Source organism: Neofelis nebulosa, chromosome 5 (genome assembly GCF_028018385.1).
Source record: "Neofelis nebulosa isolate mNeoNeb1 chromosome 5, mNeoNeb1.pri, whole genome shotgun sequence".
NCBI lineage: Eukaryota > Metazoa > Chordata > Mammalia > Carnivora > Felidae > Neofelis > Neofelis nebulosa.
The window spans coordinates 153661215-153679126 of record NC_080786.1 but is presented as its reverse complement, the minus strand read 5'-3'; the positions used below and the strand labels follow the sequence as shown (position 1 = coordinate 153679126).

Sequence of the window (17912 nt, the reverse complement as noted above, 5' to 3'; positions counted from 1 at the left end):
CAGGCAGGACTAGAGCAGGAGAGGAAGGAAGGAAGGAAGGAAGGAAGGAAGGAAGGAAGGAAGGAAGGAAGGAAGGAAGGAAGGAAGGAAGGAAGGAAAACGAGGGAGGGCAGGAGGGAAGGGAGGAAAAGAAGAAGAAAAGGAGAGAACAGAAGGAGTCTCCTTATGCACTGATATACTGTACTTCCAAGATATACCATCCAGTGAAAATTGTGCTGCCCTTCGTCTAAGGAGGAGAGTAAAACTGTATACGTATATACCACCCAGGCTCCCTCCAGCACTCTCCCCGACACCCTGACAGCACCTCCTCCTGGCTGATGGGCAAGAAGGCTAGTCAGTGCACTTCACAGGGCAGCTTTTAGGCTGACAGGGCAGAAGAGAGCATAAAATGGACACTGAGGGCAAGTAGAGGATCATAGCACAGGGCAGGTGGGAGATGGAATGGGTGGAAACATCTCATTGTTTTGAATTTCAAGTCTTGCAAATATATTTCCTATTTTAAAAAATTAATATAAAGTAAAATTTAAATATTCAAATAAGTCAATCATTGGGACACCACAGGACCCAAGATGAGAGAAACAACAGTGTGCCCTGTGAATATACCCTTCAGCCCCACTGGTCCATGAAATTGGAAGAGAAGAGGGGGATCTCTTCGTGCTCCAGACTGGAATCAAAAAATTCAAATAGAGTCAAAAACAATAACAAAAGCAAAGCATGATACATAGAATTTAGCGGGGGCTTTGGTCGAATTTTATTATATCCTCCAATAACTTGCAAGCCTATGAATTGAGAACACAGACACTGTTCCAATCATTGGGAAAGATTTGGAGGTAAACAATCTCATTAGAATAGTATCCTCCTTCCTGCAGATGAAGACAAACCCATTCACAGCCAGCAAGGAGGCTCCTGTAATGGAAGCTGGCCCTGGGAAGAAGCCAAACACTCCTGGGCACAATAATACCAGGGTTTATTGCTTTGCAAGGGGGCAACAACAAGGTCATGTTGTAGAAGCAACATCCCTCTCATTGGGTGAGACCAACTGCCTTGTCTCCAAGAAGTAATAACGCTCACCTTGGCAAGGTGTGCCTGCTTTGCAGGTGAGCTAGGGAAGGCAGTCAGCTGGCCGTCTGGCTGATAATGGGGTTGAACCATAGGTGGAGTGTCTGCTTTCCTGTACATCCCTAGGAACAGTGCTGACCCCTCCACCTGGAGCCTCAGCAGCAGCAGGAGTCCCCATCAGCATCCAGCCCAACCTGGAGGTGCTCAGAATTCAAAACTCATGAAGGAACCCCACTGGAAAAACACCAGTCCTCCTAAGAGAAGGGGAGTAGTCCTTCACTATCAACCTGTCTCTTCAGTGAAGAAGCTATATGCTTTCATCTCCATCCAGGATGGGTTCAGAAAAGCAACAAATTGTGCGGTACTTGAGAAAAAGATCGTGAGAGTCCCAAGACTTCATTGGGATGTGATGTGAAGGTTGAGAGCCTCTCATCGCCATCACAGAGCCCCTTTATAAAATTAACAAGTGCTTCCCAAGTCAAATGGAAATGAGAAAAATATACAAGGTTCCTGAACCTTGAATAAATATATTGTTGTGCAAAAACTGACTGTTCTAACTTAAATGTGCATTTCCCTTCTATTGTCCGTGCTTAAAACATAACTTCATAAAAACTTTATCATCTTAAATGTGCCTCATCTCTCCTCCATTGTAAAAGCCTTATTATTCCATTACTTTCAAGTTATTTGGGCAGCTCTCTCATATAAGCCACACACACAAAAATTCCCATCACCTTGTGTAGATGAAGGTCAGGCCTTCAAGGTCAAGACCTACAGCATCCTGAACGTGGAGCCTGAATGCTGAAAGGACCCACAAGACCTTCATGACCACAGAGGTGAAAATTCCTTACGAAAGAGATTTTGCAAGAGAGACTTGCCCCAGAAGAGAAGCTCATTCATTTACTCAATGTTCAAGGTATTAGTACACAGCACTCATCCAAGTGATATTTATGGAATCTGTATGGTGGCTTGCAAGCCATGAATTAGCCTCATTGGGTGCTTGTAGAATGCAGGAGAGAGAAAAAGTCAGCACCTTACTAGGACAGTAGAACACCCACAAGCAACTGGAGCACAAGATTTAAAATTTGCCAAATGAGAGTTGTAGATAGGAATGTTGCCATGTTGCCATGGATTTTTTTTTTAAGTGTGAAAAACTTCAAATCTACAAAAAAAAGTAAAACAATACAATAAACACTCACATACCTTTGAACCCACGTCACCAACTATGCACATGTCCCCAACATTTGCTTGCCCTCCTCTCTCTCTCTCTCTTTCTCTCTCTCTCCCCCTCCCTCCCTCCCTCCCTCTCTCTCTCCCTCTCTCTTTCTGGTGCTAGCTCTATCCTTATCTATTTATCTATTATTTGAAAGTAAGTTCAAGTCTTTATAACCCTTCATCCCCAAAGGTTTCATCCCCAAATGTTTCTTTTTTAAAAAAAAAGGGTGGGGGGGATATTTTCCTACATAATTTGAATATCACTGTCACACCTGAGGAATTTAACACTGATAAATAACATTATCAAATGCACAGTGTGTATTCATATGTCCCACCTATCCAAGACCCCTACCAAGGACCACACAATCTTCATGCCTCTTTTGTCTCCTTTTATCCAGAACAGATCCCTTGCCTCTGTTTTTGTTTTCGTTTTCATTAGTACCATATTTTTTAAGAGTCCAAGCCTATTGTTCTGTAGAATGTCATGCAGTCTGATTTTGCCTCATGGTGGCCTCATTATTAGATTCAGGTGCAACGTGTTGGGCCAGAATGCTAAATATTTGATGCCTGCCCTTCTCCTTTCATCAGAGCAGGAGCCCATGATGTCAGCTTCTCCCCTGACCCTGATGCTGACAGGTGGCTGGGATGGGAAGGGAAGTTTCCCCTTGTGATTAATAAATAGCCTGGGGAGTGCTACTCTGACACGGCATGATGACCCTGCTCCCAAACTTTTCAACTCATGGTTTCATCTGACCCAACTAGTGGCAATGACAAAATAATGATTCTCTAATTCGATCACTTTCTGTTCAACTCTGTCTCTTTCTTTTGTTTTGTTCCACTTTGCTTTTGCCATGTGGGTTTGAAGGAGGAGGATCCCATCTCTAGCTGGGGCAATAAAGGAGGTTCCTCAGGCAGGAGATGGCATTTGGAGACGTGGGAGGATAATGAAAAAGCTGCATTTGGTGCCTTCTATCAAGAAAGAGATTCTCCCTACAAATGTAAACAGTGCCCTGACTGAGCCACATGTAAGTGGCCCTCTTTTCTCCAGTTTCCTGCTGGTTCCTGTGGACTCACTTGAGGAGCCATGTGGGGAAGATGTGGGAGTAGGACTGTGTTCACAGTTGGGACAGCAGGTTGCTGGCTCCTCGGGCAACATGAGAAGGTCAGGCTCCAGTCTCTGCCCACCACCAAGAGCATTCAATCAACCTTAACTAGACATTGTGCAGCTCATCTGGGCCAAGTACTCCCTGTTCCTCAGACACACAGCTGTAGGGCACAAGTGCCTGATAAAGCATCTGAAAGCATCAAGGTTGCTTGAAGATTTGGAGAAATAAACATTTTTAAAACAAATAGGAACATAATAAAAATGCAATTATAGGGGAAATATGAAATTATGAGATCACACAAGAGCCTCATGCCTTTGGTAAGCCATCCTGGGCTATCGCCAGAACCCCAGGGACATTCATTTTGATCCTCTGCTGCAAAGACCACCCTGAGAAGGACTTTCAGGAAGTCGAAGCACTGTCCCAGCCAAGGGAGCAGCAAGTGGCCCCAAACATCGGATACCAGGGATGAAAAATAGATAATAGGAAGACTTGGTTATGCAGAAGCAAATGGAAAGTTGATGAATATTGACTTCCTGGAAGTCGATAGTATGGTCACATGAACAGAGAATACTAACAATCAGTCTTTAAACATTTTGTTTCCTACATCTATCCTTATTGGTAGACAGGGTTGTAAAATGGTCTCTTTTGTCTTACTCTAGAGATAACTAAAAAACTTTACAGAGTGTATTAGTGAAGAGAAGACGGGTTCTAGCTTTTTTTTAGAGTTTAATTTTAGAGGTTTTTTTTTTAGGTTCAAATTCTATATTTTGCAAAGAGAGAGAACACAGAGGAAGGAAGGAAGGAAGGAAGGAAGGAAGGAAGGAAGGAAGGAAGGAAGGAAGGAAGGAAGGAAGGAAGGAAGGAAGGAAGGAAGGAAGAAAAAGGAGAAAAGGAGGGAGGGAGGGAGCCAATCAAATAGCATAAGCATTCCAAAGTCTTACCAGGATTTGAAATCTGACATAAAATTAAAATTGTTTCATAAAATTGAGAAAAGAAATTGAAGCTTTAAATAGAACAGAATCAAGTCACTATTTTTATGGAATTTTAAAAATCCAAGCTCAGATTTAGCTAAGCCACCATAAAGTGAAAACCAATAAACTGTAAGCGTACATTTTCATGAAGTGGAAACTATGCTAATTTTTATAATTACAAAGTAGGAGACTTTTTTGGGGTTGTCTGTCTACTTTAATCCTAGGCCCTCTTAAATATTTAGTTTATTGCCTCTCTGGAACCAAAGTCTGAGCAGCTAAAATTTTAATGATGTTGGAAAGCACACTCCGATCCCACCACAGGTAGAGCATGTTAGATAAGACACCGCATACTCATGGAGGAGAACAGTTCACTCTAAGAACCCAGGGGCCTCCAACACAACAAGAGCAGCTTCTTTGTACCTCTTGGTCCTTCCTTCTGGGGGCGTGTGTCAGGGCTCAGAAGACCTCCAGGTGAAGGACTGAGTGCCGAGTTCCACCCCACCTCTTCACCAGCCAACCTTTCTTTACACCCCATCTTTTTTGTTATTAACAACTTATTTATTTTTTAATTTACATCCAAGTTAGTTAGCATATTGTGCAATAATGATTACAGGAGTAGATTCCTTAATGCCCCGTCCCCATTTAGCCCATCCCCCCTCCCACAACCCCTCCAGTAACCCTCCGTTCTCCATATTTAAGAGTCTCTTATGTTTTGTTCCCCTCCATGTTTTTATATTATTTTTGCTTCCCTTCCCTTATGTTCATCTGTTTTGTCTCTTAAATTCCTCATATAACTGAAGTCATATGATATTTGCCTTTCTTGGGCTAATTTTGCTTATCATAATACCCTCTAGTTCCATCCACATAGTTGCAAATAGCAAGATTTCATTCTTCTTTGATTGCCAAGTAATATTCCACTGTATCTATATACCACATCTTCTTTATCCATTCATCCATCGATGGACATTTGGGCTCTTTGCATACTTTGGCTATTGTCGATAGTGCTGCTATAAACATGGGGGTGCATGTGCCCCTTCGAAACAGCATACCTGTATCCCGTGGATAAATACCTATTGGTGCAATTGCTGGGTCGTAAGGATGTTCTATTTTTAATTTTTTGAGGAACCTTCATACTGTTTTCCAGAGTGGCCGCACCAGTTTGCGTTCCCACCAGCAGTGCAAAAGAAACACTCTTTCTCCTTTCTCCGCATCCTCGCCAACATCTGTTGTTGCCTGAGTTGTTAATGTTACCCACTCTGACTGGTGTGAGGTGGTGTCTCATTGTGGTTTTGATTACTTTACACCCCATCTAAACTGCATCTTTCTTGAACTCTCTCTTCCGGTATTTATCAGTTTGTAGTTGTGTATTTAATTGTCTAAGGTGTGTCACCTCAACGAGACTGGAAGCTCCATGGGGTTGGGGGATCATGCTCCTGGTCTGCCCTCAAGTACCCAAGACAAACATACTCTGAATGAATAAATGAATGGATGAATACCTGAATACATGGCTTTCAAGTAGCAATCTTATCAGAGAACTCTCCTCCTTGCCTGGGAAACAATGACTTGGTAATTATAGTACCATCTACGTGTACTTTTATTTAACCAAATGGGTAGTCTCAACACTCTGGCTTCCTGTAAATTCAGCCATTCATCCAGCTAATGTTCTCTGAGCCCTATCATGTCCTAAGCACTACGGCAGGAGCTCGGGATACAGAGACGAACAGGATGAAAACAAATGCGTGAACACATCAGTCAAATGAAAGCCTGCAATGACTGTTTCTTTTCAAGGACCAGCACATTGAAGCTTTTGTTCTTAAACATAATATTTTTTAAAGAGAAATTATAAACTTAGGAGTAAAAAAAGAGGTGGCAACCTTAACTCACCAGAATCCAGGCCCAGAAGGGGACAGCCTCTCTGGCTTCATTCCCTGAATCACTCAAGTTTTCTCTCCTCCAAGCAACAGACATTAATAGAGACCCCCAAATTTGAGGAGACCCAAATAGAGACATCAGCAACCAAATAGCAAATGGGCTTAATCTATAATGCCAACTCTTATTGACTGATGGCCATGGGTTGGGAAGCCACCACGGACTAAGTGGGTAAAAGCCACCATCAATTGGTGATGTCTGCCATAAGCACCATATGCCATTTTTGTCAGTCTTGCCCCAGGAGGTGGATTTACTACAAGGCTGAGGTGGAGAAGATCAGAGAAGTATTTTTCTGACCCTGCCTAAGCACAATATTGGTCATCCAGTAGGTGTTCAAGAAAAATTTAATTAGAATGACTCATCTCCACTATTCGCTACTCTTGTGACTTTATGAATTTATACCCCACCTTTGTACCAGTTTGTAGCTGAAGAGCCTATAGGAAAGTGATGAGTTTAGGGTGGAGACATTGCAAATAGCCTTTGTTCTGGTTCTAATTTATGATTATCTTATAGAGTAACAGTCCTCTATGTCTTTGGACTCATGTGATAGAGCCCAAGACATTTCTAATTAGAGTAATGCCCAAGAACATTCACTGCATTCCCACTGACCTACAGCCCTTGCACCTTCTCTTATAATTATTTGTGTATTCGTCTGCAAGATCTTCAAAGACAGTAACAATTTCTAGTTCACTTTCCTTTTGTCAACTGCAAGAACAGTGCCCACTATAGCAGGATCATATTAAATGTTAAATAAATGAACTGAAAATCTTACACCAAGAAGTCGAAAGTGTTGGCTCGACAACAGCAACATCTGGATGTTTGCCTCATGGCCAACACCTCAGTTTTTCCTGTCCTGCAGAGCGGTGAAGTCACTGGGGCAAGACATCACTGAGTTGGAAAGGAAAGGATAAATTCTGTTCAATGTGAGGCAGAAAAGTCATTATGTTATAACTACTGCCTGTTATATATTTTTTATCAAAAGTAACAAACGTATCGTGGTGTTTAAATATATAAAAAAGTGGAGCGCCTGAGTGGCTCAGTTGGTTAAGTGTCTGTTTCTTGGTTTTGGCTCAGGTCATGATTTCACGATTCGTGGGCTCAAACCCCACGTCTGCACCTGTAGTGCAGAGCCCGCTTGGGATTCTCTCTCTCCCTCTCTCCCTGCCCCTCCCCTGCTCATCCTTGATAAATAAATAAATAAATAAATAAATAAATAAATAAATAAATAAATCTTTTTAAAAAATGATCAAAGAACTTGAATAGGCTTTTCTCCAAAGATGACACCCAAATGGCCAAAAAGCACATAAAAATGTGCTCAATATTACTAACCATTAGAGAAAAGCAAATCAAAATCATGAGATACCACTTCACACCCATTAAGACGGTTATTATTTTAAAAAATCAGAAAATAACAAGATGCTCTTTATATATTCATATGGAAAGTTTTCCAAGATAAATAATTGAGTGAAAAAAGCAAGGTATTAGCGAGGACGGGGAGAACTGGGAACCCCGGTGCACTGTTGGCAAGAATGTAAAAGGCTGCAGCCACTGTGGAAACAGTATGAAAGTTGCTCAAAAAATTAAACATAGAGTTTAATGATAGAGTTATCATGTCCAACAACTCCACTTCTGAGTAGATACCCAACAGAACTGCAAGCAGGGACTTGAACGCACATTTATAACCCCATATTCATAGTGGCATTATTCATAAGAACCAAAAGGTGAGAACAAGCCAAAAGTCTATTCATGGATGAATGGATGAGCAAAATGTGGTCTCTACATACAGTGCAATATGTATGTAAAAGCCTTAAAAAGGAAGGAAATTTGGACACATACTCCAACATAGAAAAACCTTGAAGGCATCATGCTAATGAAATACACCAGATTAAAAGTACAGCATCAAATGATGCCACTTGTATGAGGTGCCAAGAGTGGTCAAATTCATAGAGACAGAAAGTACTTTGGTGGTTTCCAGGGTCTGGAGGAGGGGAAGCAAAATCTTGGAAGCCATCTAAATGACCGTCATGACAGGGCCAGCCAAATAAATTATCATTCCAAGCACACAATGGAAAATTTTGTAGCTATAAAAATGGATCAAGATGCTCTTTATATATGCATATGGAAAGTTTTCCAAGATAAATAATTGAGTGAAAAAAGCAAGATGCTAGGCAGAGTATATATAGGATGCTATGATTTGTTTTTTAAATAGGGGGAGAATATGTCCTTCAATTTCTTGTATATGCACAAAATTGTCCGGGAGGAATACACAAGAAACTAATAAAACTGTTGCCCATGAAGAGAGTAAGTGGGAGCAGAGGAAGGAGGGGGTGCTTTTCATGCATTCCCGGATTGATTTTCATGTGAGCACCATGGGCATGCACTGTCTGCTCACATAGACTGCTAGAAACTCCTTTTTAAAAGAAAAACATGTTTTCTATTTTTTATATTATTTTTTGAAATTTTATAGGAATTTTTACTTAAATTGAGCATCTCATTGTGGCCAATTATCTAGTCACTCTGTATTCGTTTCCTGGGGCTACCGTAACAAATTACCACAAAGTAGATGGTTTATAAAAACAAAGACTTATTCTCTCACAGTTCTGGAGGCCAGATGTCTAAAGTCAAAGCATCAACAGGGCCATGCTCTCTCTGAAGATTCTAGCAGAGCGTCCCTCCTCACCCCTTCCAGCTTCTGGACGTTGCTGGAAGTCCTCGGCAGCGCTTGGCTTATAACCGCATCGTTCCCGTCTCTGCCTCTGTCTTCACACAGCTTTCTCCCTGCGCATCCACACCTCTGTGTTCAAATTGCCCCCTTTGTAAAGACACCAGTTATTTTGGATTTAGGGCCTATCCTAATGACCTCATCTTAACTTGAGTACATCTGTTTCCAAATAAGGTCACATTCACAGGTTCTAGATGGACATACATTCGGGGAGGAACCTATTAAACTAGGTGCATGCTCTAAAAGATTATGCTGGCATCTGAGTATGTTTATGGAATAGCCCTCCTTCTTGGCCACCTCATAAGGATCTCCTGTATTTCTCCCTCCCAAGAAGGTTGGGCTAGAGATCCCCCAAAAGGAACACCTAGGTGACCTAAGAGTTGATAACATCCACCCTTTCTATTATTATTTCCATCACCTTTTCTGATTCCAGTCCTGTGACAATGTTACTCACCAGTTTCAAGTATTTCTACTTCAACCCATACCCATGGGGAATATTTTAATAGCATTGTTAAACTAAAGGGTTTAGTTGAGAATAACGGTCACACTGTGACAAACTGTTGAGGGTATTTGCGAGGTTGTTAAATCAAATATAAGGTGCCAACCACAGATGTAAGCACATGTTAGGTTCTTACGCCTGTTTTACGTCCCTAGGAAAGAAACAATACCTCCCTAGCTGGGGAGAGCAGGCTAGTTTTGCAGTCCTGATCTTGTAAGCTGTGGATAATGACGTAATGTCTTATTCTTGGCTGCCCTGAGGATTTAACAGGCTCACTCTTCACTTTATTCAGCACCCAGTTGCTCTGTTACTGGGCTCTGCTGCTGTTGCCAGAAGTGCTCGTGGACTCGCTCCTTCCTTACTCAACTCCTCCACTTCCTTTCATCCCTTGTACCTTCTGCAAGTGCAGCTGTAATTAGCAAGCCCCTATTATGAGAAAGTAGTGACTGAGAAAACAGTGGTCACAACACAGGAGGTAGAGTCAGGCCACCCGAGATCAGATCTCACACATGTTACTTACCAGCACAGCGGCCTCACGCAAGTTACTGGACCTCTCTGAGCCTCAGTTTCCCAATCAGGCAAGGAAGGCCTCTCTGAAAAGGTGGCACAAATATAAGACCCGAATGACATGTATGAGAACAGTGTCCAATGCAGAGGAGCAACTAACACAAAGGCCCTGGAATTGAAACAAAATTGACCAACAGGGAAAGACAAAAGAGGCCACGGAGTCTGCAGCGTGATATTGCAGTGTGCGTGCGCAGGGGCAGGTAAAGTAGGGGCAGGGGGTGCCAACTGAAGTCATAATAATAGGGTAGAGCCAGACTAGTAGACCTTGGAGGAATTTTTTTTCCTAAAGTGTAATGAGGAGTTCTTGGATAGTTTTAACAAAACAATAAATAAGATCTGATTTACATTTTTAAACACTTCATGCTATTTGGACTGGAACTAGAGTAAAAGCAAGGAGGCCAGTAAAGAAGCTAGGGTAGTTATCGAGACAAGAGGTGATGGTGGCTTGGACCATGGTGGCAGCCATGGGGACGTACCAACTGGATGAGCTGGGGAAGTATATTGTGGAAGTAGACCGGCAGGACTTCCTAACGGATTTGGATGTTGCAAAAAGTTGAGTCCAGAACGGCTCCTAAATTTGTTTTCCATTTTATAGTAGGTGTCACTAAAAGTTCTATTTGGGGATTTTGGGTTTGAGAATCATAGTAGACATCTAAACAGAGACATCAAGGGGACAGCTGCATAAATGAAGCTAGAGCTCAAGGGAAAAGTCAGAAGTAAAGATAAATTTGGAAGTTATTAGCATAGGTATGGTATATCAAGGCATAGGACCATAATGAATCACCTAAGGAGAACATGTAAACAGAAAAAGAAAAGGGTCATGGATCAGGTTTCCCCAACATGAAATCTGGTAAAAAAAAAAAAAAAACAATCAATAAAGAAAGCAATTTGAGGGGCGCCTGGGTGGCTCTGTCAGTTGAGCATCCGACTTCAGCTCAGGTCATGATCTCACAGTCCGTGAGTTCCAGCCCCACGTCACGCTCTGTGCTGACAGCTCAGAGCCTGGAGCCTGCTTCACATTCTGTGTCTCCCTCTCTCTCTGCCCCTCCCCCATTCATGCTCTGTCTCTCTCTGTCTCAAAAATAAATAAATATTAAAAAAAAAAAAGAAAGCAATTTGAGGGAGGAGGAAAATCAAGAGAATGAAGCAAAATGGGAGTGAAAGAAGAAAACGTTTCGGAAGAAGGAAGTGGTCAGTTGGGTCAAATGTGGCCAAGAGGGCCAGTGAGAGAAACCATGTGGCTCTCTTGAGTCTTAACAAGATGGCGGTCATTGACTTCGACATGAACAGATTCCCTGCTGTCTTAGGAACAGAAGCTGGACTAAAGTCAAGAGAATAGAGGAGGAAAGACTATCCATATAAAGTACAACAAAACCTTGGATTGCAAGTAACTTGTTCTGTGAGTGTTTTGCAAGACAAGCAAACATTTCTAATAAATTTAAACTTGATAAAGAGCGATGTCTTGCAATACGAGTAGTACATGACACCAAACATCGCATGATCACAACTGAGCCAATGGTTCTTGAAATTCGTTTTGATATACAAGTGCTTTGGATTACAAGCATGTTTCCAGAACAAATTATGTTCACAAACCAAGGTTTTACTGTATTACTCTTAGCATAGAGCCTGGCACATAGTAAGCTCTAGGAAATGTCATCATGTATCATTATCCATTACAAGGCATCTCTCTGTGCAGCTCTACATGACTCTGTAGATTGCTACAGATGGAAATACGAAAGTCAACATGCATACCAAAATACAACTTCATCCAGGAAAGGAGTAACTTGACCAGGACAAAATTACTATTTTTTAATAGACAAGTAAAGGTTAAAAAAAAAACTACAAGAAAACTTGTGATGTACACAAAGAAGCCTACAGAAGCTTGAGCCCTGCTGTGCCACTGGGTCTTGAAGCATAGGTGGAAGGAAGTGGATGATGAGACAAAGGAGTTCTGATGGTTGTGTAGACCCAAGGGCTCACCTGCTGGAATTTCCTCCCTATGTGAAGGAGTTGTTCCATGAATAAATTGTTGTTTTAAAAAAAAAAAATAATCCCATGCCCTGATGTCTCAGCACTTCAGCGATGTCATCAGAAATGAGAGATGCTAGATGTGTGACTTAATTGGAAGGTCATACTCAGTGACCTTTCCTGTAGGCTGTGACAGCATGGTACAGGCTCATTTTGTAAACAGGAGTGGGGGAGAACCTTCTTCCAGTCATCATTATGTTCAAAAACTCTGTGAGTTCAGCAGAAAACCAAAGGAGCAAGCAAAATGCTCTGACCTCTTGCACCTCCGAGCCCCACACCCTTAGGCAGCAGCTGACTAAAACCCATCAAATGCTTTCCTGTTTGACTTTCCCCTTGGCTCTGATTCTGCTGTACTGGGATATGTGCAACATGCAAGCCCAATCCAGCACCATTGCCCTCCATGGCCCTACAAAGACCCTTCACCTGGGGAGCCTGATGACATGTTGATCTGATAATGAATTAATTATGTATAACATTGAGAATATCTGTCTCCATTCCTTCTCCTAGCACTTAGGTATGGAAGAAATGGGTTATCAAATCAAAGACTCAGATACTGCCCTTCACTTATTCATTCAACAAAAAAAATATTGAACCCTATTATATACCAGAAGCTATTCTAGCCAGTAATGCACAAAACAGCCATACACAAGGTAAACTTTTAGGGGCCCTCATGAAACTTATTTTCTAGTGCAAGAGACAGGCAATTATTACCAAAGGAATGAGTCCGTAATATTTGTTTCAAGTACTAGTAAATGCTACCAAGAATAATACAGCAGGTGAAGGAATAGAGGTGGAGGAGTAGGACGGGAGACAATTATAAATATGGCTGACAGACAAGTCCTGCCCATGGTGGGTGCCATGTTAGCATGACCTGATGAAATGAGGGAGCCAATCTGGTGAATATCTGGGGGAAAAGCAAAGATTCAAGAAAAAGGACACTGCAAGGATAAAGCTCTGAGACAGTGATGAGCTTGGTGTATTGTAGAAATTGCAAGAAGACCAGTGAGTTTGGAGCAAAATGAGAAGGAAGGAGCCTAGAAGAATTCAAGATCGTAAAGCTCTACAGGCGTCAGTCATGCAGAGCCTTGTGGACCTGGATTTTTTTTTTAGTGGATTTTTTTCTAAATGTGTTGAGAGGCTTTTAGAGGAGCAGGAGAATGGCATGATCTGATTTATATATGAAAATATCACTTTGGTTGTCTTGTGGAGGAGAAGTGAATAGGAGACTATTGACAATGAGAACTGATGGTGCCTTCAACAGGGTGACAGTAATAGAGGCTGTATGAGTTTCCCATTGCTGCTGTGACAAGCACACTTGGTATCATACTTACCTCACACTTACTATTCAATAGCATCTTAGTATCTAATAACATTAACGTATGATCTTACAATTCTGCAGGTCAGAAGTCCAGAACAGTTTCACGATGCTAAAATCAAAGTGTTGGCAGGGTGGTGTTCCTCTTTAGAGGCTCCAGGGAAGAAAGTGTTTCCTGTTCCTTTGAGTTGTCAGAACCAGTTTCTTGTGGCTACAGAGCCAAGGTCCCTGTTTTCTTGCAGGCTGTGATATGAGGGCTATCCCAGTTTCCAGAAGATGCCACATTTCCAGGCTAATGGACTCTTTTCTTTATCTTCAAAGCCTGCAGCAGCACTTGACTCCTACTCATGTCACATCTCTCTGACCCACCTTTCTGTCTTCCTCTTCCACTTTTAAGGACCCATGTGACCCGGATAATCTGGGATAACCTCCCCCCTAAGTCTGTGACCATATCTCATGGGCACAGCCCCTGTTGCCATGTAAAGTGACATTCCTAGGTTCTGGAGATTACAGAATGGACATATTTGGGGGGGCCACTATTCTGCCAATCACAGAAGCAGTGACAATGAGTGAATTCTAGATGTGTCTGAAGGATATTTCCAACAAGACACTGAATGACAGATGTGAAGAAGAAAACCAAAGTCACCTGGCCAGACTATATAGGTGGCATCATTTACTGACACAGGGAGTAGTGAGGTTGGGGAGAAACCTAGTATTGGTATGTAGATTTGAGGAGTCTATTCAACAACCCAGTGAGATGCCAAGAAGTGGATAACAAGTCCAGCCTTCATGGGGAGGTCAAGGATGAATACAAAATGAGGAACTATCAGCTTATATATGGCTTTTAAAGCCATGAGACTAAGTGAAATATGAACCCACCTAGGGATAGATTATAGATTAAGAATCTAAAACTCAGTCCAGGAGCTCCTGGGTGACTCAGTCGGTTAGCCTCCGATTTTGGCTCAGGTCATGATCTCGCAGTTCGTGAATTCAAGCCCCTCATCAGGCTGTGTGCTGACAGCTCAGAGCCTGGAGCCTGCTTTGGATTCTGTGTCTCCCTCACTCTCTGCCCCTCCCCCACTTGCATTCTGTCTCTTTCTCTCAAAAATAAATAAACACTAAAAAAAATTAAACAATAAAACTCAGTCCATAGTGAACCAACATCTAGACATCACAGGAAGAGGAGAATCTTAAAGAACAAACAGAAAAACACAGAAGGAAAAGTTAATGAAAGGAAAAGTTAAGAATGGAGCTTCATGGAAACTAGATGGAGATTTCAAGGAGGAAGTGACCAAATGCCACCGATGGGTCATGGAGAGTGCCCAGTGTCCACTGGGTTTGACGAGATGGCAGTCATTGGTGGCCTTGATCAGCATGATCTTGGTGTAAAGGACAAAAGCTTGTTTGGAATTGGGAAGCAAGAGAGTGGGAACTGTGTTTTGGAGAACTCTTAATGAAGACTGTTGCTATAAAGAACAGCAGATGAGGTGAGAAAGACCAGAGAGGGTGAGAAACCAAACAAGGACGATGCTCGGGTGCAGGGAATAGAGTGTGCTGGCTGATGGGAATGATTCAGGAGAGAAGGAAAAGCCAACAGTGCAGGGAGGCCACCTGACATGGCCAAAGGAGACAGGATCCAGGCACAATGGAGCAGCTAGTGCGGAAGAGCTACGTGAGGTTGTGTAAGGAATTCAGAATGGGACCAGTTAGCACCACATGCTGCTGCTTGAAAGCAGGTGTGAAATAGCCAGAAAATTTACCGTAGTGAAGGCTGGAGTTTTGCCAAGCAATGTCAAGAGGGGCAAAGGAACTGTGTGTTGGCAATGGAGCGGTTAGTTATATTTAAGGACCAAGAACTCCAACCTGGGGGAAGGGGGGTGGGGGGAGGAGCAATGATAAGAGCAGAAGGAAGGCTCGTACATTGGTGGTCCCAAGGCAGACCAAAGCATCATGGGAGAAGAAGGACTGCAGTAAATAAAGATAAGGAAGAAGTGGGAAGTCTAAGAGGAATATGTTTAGAATTTAAATTTTGGAGGTGTGACATTCACAAAATTAAACTCAAAATGGATAAAGGACCTGAATGTGAGATAAGAAACCATCAAAACCCTAGAGGAGAAAGTAGGAAAAGACCTCTCTGACCTCAGCCATAGCAATCTCTTACTCGACACATCCCCAAAGGCAAGGGAATTAAAAGCAAAAGTGAATTACTGGGACCTTATGAAGATAAAAAGCTTCTTCACAGCAAAGGAAACAACCAACAAAACTAAAAGGCAATCAACGGAATGGGAAAAGATATTTGCAAATGACATATCAGACAAAGGGCTAGTATCCAAAATCTATAAAGAGCTCACCAGACTCCACACCCGAAAAACAAATAACCCAGTGAAGAAATGGGCAGAAAACATGAATAGACACTTCTCTAAAGAAGACATCCACATGGCCAACAGGCACATGAAAAGATGCTCAACATCGCTCCTTATCAGGGAAATACAAATCAAAACCACACTCAGATATCACCTCACGCCAGTCAGAGTGGCCAAAATGAACAAATCAGGAGACTATAGATGCTGGAGAGGATGTGGAGAAACGGGAACCCTCTTGCACTGTTGGTGGGAATGCAAATTGGTGCAGCCGCTCTGGAAAGCAGTGTGGAGGTTCCTCAGAAAATTAAAAATAGACCTACCCTATGACCCAGCAATAGCACTGCTAGGAATGTACCCAAGGGATACAGGAGTGCTGATGCGTAGGGGCACTTGTACCCCAATGTTTATAGCGGCACTCTCAACAATAGCCAAATTATGGAAAGAGCCGAAATGTCCATCAACTGATGAATGGATAAAGAAATTGTGGTTTATATACACAATGGAATACTACGTGGCAATGAGAAAGAATGAAATATGGCCCTTTGTAGCAACGTGGATGGAACTGGAGAGTGTTATGCTAAGTGAAATAAGCCATACAGAGAAAGACAGATACCATATGTTTTCACTCTTATGTGGATCCTGAGAAACTTAACAGAAACCCATGGGGGAGGGGAAGGAAAAAAAAAAGGAGGTTAGAGTGGGAGAGAGCCAAAGCATAAGAGACTCTTAAAAACTGAGAACAAACTGAGGGTTTATGGGGGGTGGGTGATGGGTGTTGGGGAGGGCACCTTTTGGGATGAGCACTGGGTGTTGTATGGAAACCAATTTGACAATAAATTTCATATATTGAAAAAAATAAAAATAAAAAAAATAAATTTTGGAGGTGTGAGAAATGATCAAAGCAGTGGGTGGGGAGTGGAGTAGAGAAAAATGTGTGCACCGTGAGGAAATGAAGGACCCTAGAAGACCGAATGCGGTGGTTTGACATGAGTGTTGTTATCCCAAGAATGCTGGAGCAGCGTTGAAGACAATGTTCTGCATGCAGTAGCCATAGCTGTTTGTATCAGGCTGATGATGTGAGCTTCCAGAACAAGGACAGATTAATTAGTACTTCTAGTAACCACCCTCCTTCCTCACACCCCAATTCTTGCCCCTGGGGTAATACAGTGAGATACAATTAGATCTACATCAGATGTCCCCCTACACACACTGTGGTCCACAAATAAAAGCATAAATCTGGGTGGTTGTATAGGATGTCATAGCCCTCCTCCCCTTCTGCAAAAGGCAAATAAAACTTATCTCTTGTGTAAGAAAAACCAGAGTTGGACAGTAGTTGGTGTGGTAAAAACAGATTTTATTCAGACCTATTAAAATAGGGGAAAAGAGACTTCACTATAGACCAGGCTTAAAACTCTGATATGGCAAATGAAATTTATAGCCAAGGAGCAGGTGTGAGACAGTGGATAAAAAATTACTAAGAAGAGGGGCGCCTAGGTGGTTCAGTCGGTTAAGTGTCCAACTTCAGCTTAGGTCATGATCTCACAGTTTGTGGGTTCAAGTCCCACAGCAGGCTCTGTGCTGACAGCTCAGAGCTTGGAGCCTGACTCAAATCCTCTGTCTCCCTCTCTCTCTGCCCTTTCCCACTTCTCCCTCTGTCTCTCAAAAATAAATAAACATTAAAAAAAATTTTTTTTAATTACTAAGGGGTGCCTGGGGGTCTCATTCGGTTGAGCGGCCGACTTCAGCTCAGGTCATGGTCTCCTGGCTCATGGGTTCAAGCCCTGCGTCGGGCTCTGTGCTGACAGCTCGGAGCCTGGAGCCTGCTTCAGATTCTTTGTCTCCCTCTCTCTCTGCCCCTTCCCTGCTCTCACTCTGTCTCTCTCTCTCATAAAAAAATAATAATAAACATTAAAAAAAAACTTTAATAAAATAAAAATGAAAATGAAAATTACTAAGAGGAGACACCAGGGGTAAGGGGGACTCTGGCAAAATGGACTTAACAGGACTGTTGTTGAAAGCAGGCCAGGTGATCAGACCCCACATGGGCAGGGAGGGGAGGATGAGGAACTTGACCAGAAACCCAGGGTGGGGGCTGCTGGTTGAACTGACATGGCAGTGTTCTTGCTAAAACCAGATCTTAC

General features: G+C 42.4%; 1 protein-coding gene across 2 annotated transcripts in view; it reads right to left on the bottom strand.

Annotated features, from left to right (window-relative positions):
- The window catches only part of IGSF5 (immunoglobulin superfamily member 5), a 91293-nt gene that overhangs the window by 8532 nt on the left and 64849 nt on the right, over window positions 1-17912 (bottom strand). For both annotated transcript variants that reach the window (XR_009262343.1, XR_009262342.1), the window contains exons 12-13: window positions 10019-10091; window positions 7050-7165 (exon numbers count right to left, since the gene is read on the bottom strand). The gene's annotated coding sequence lies outside the window, so the exon portion shown is untranslated. The remainder of the gene's footprint in view (window positions 1-7049; window positions 7166-10018; window positions 10092-17912) is intronic.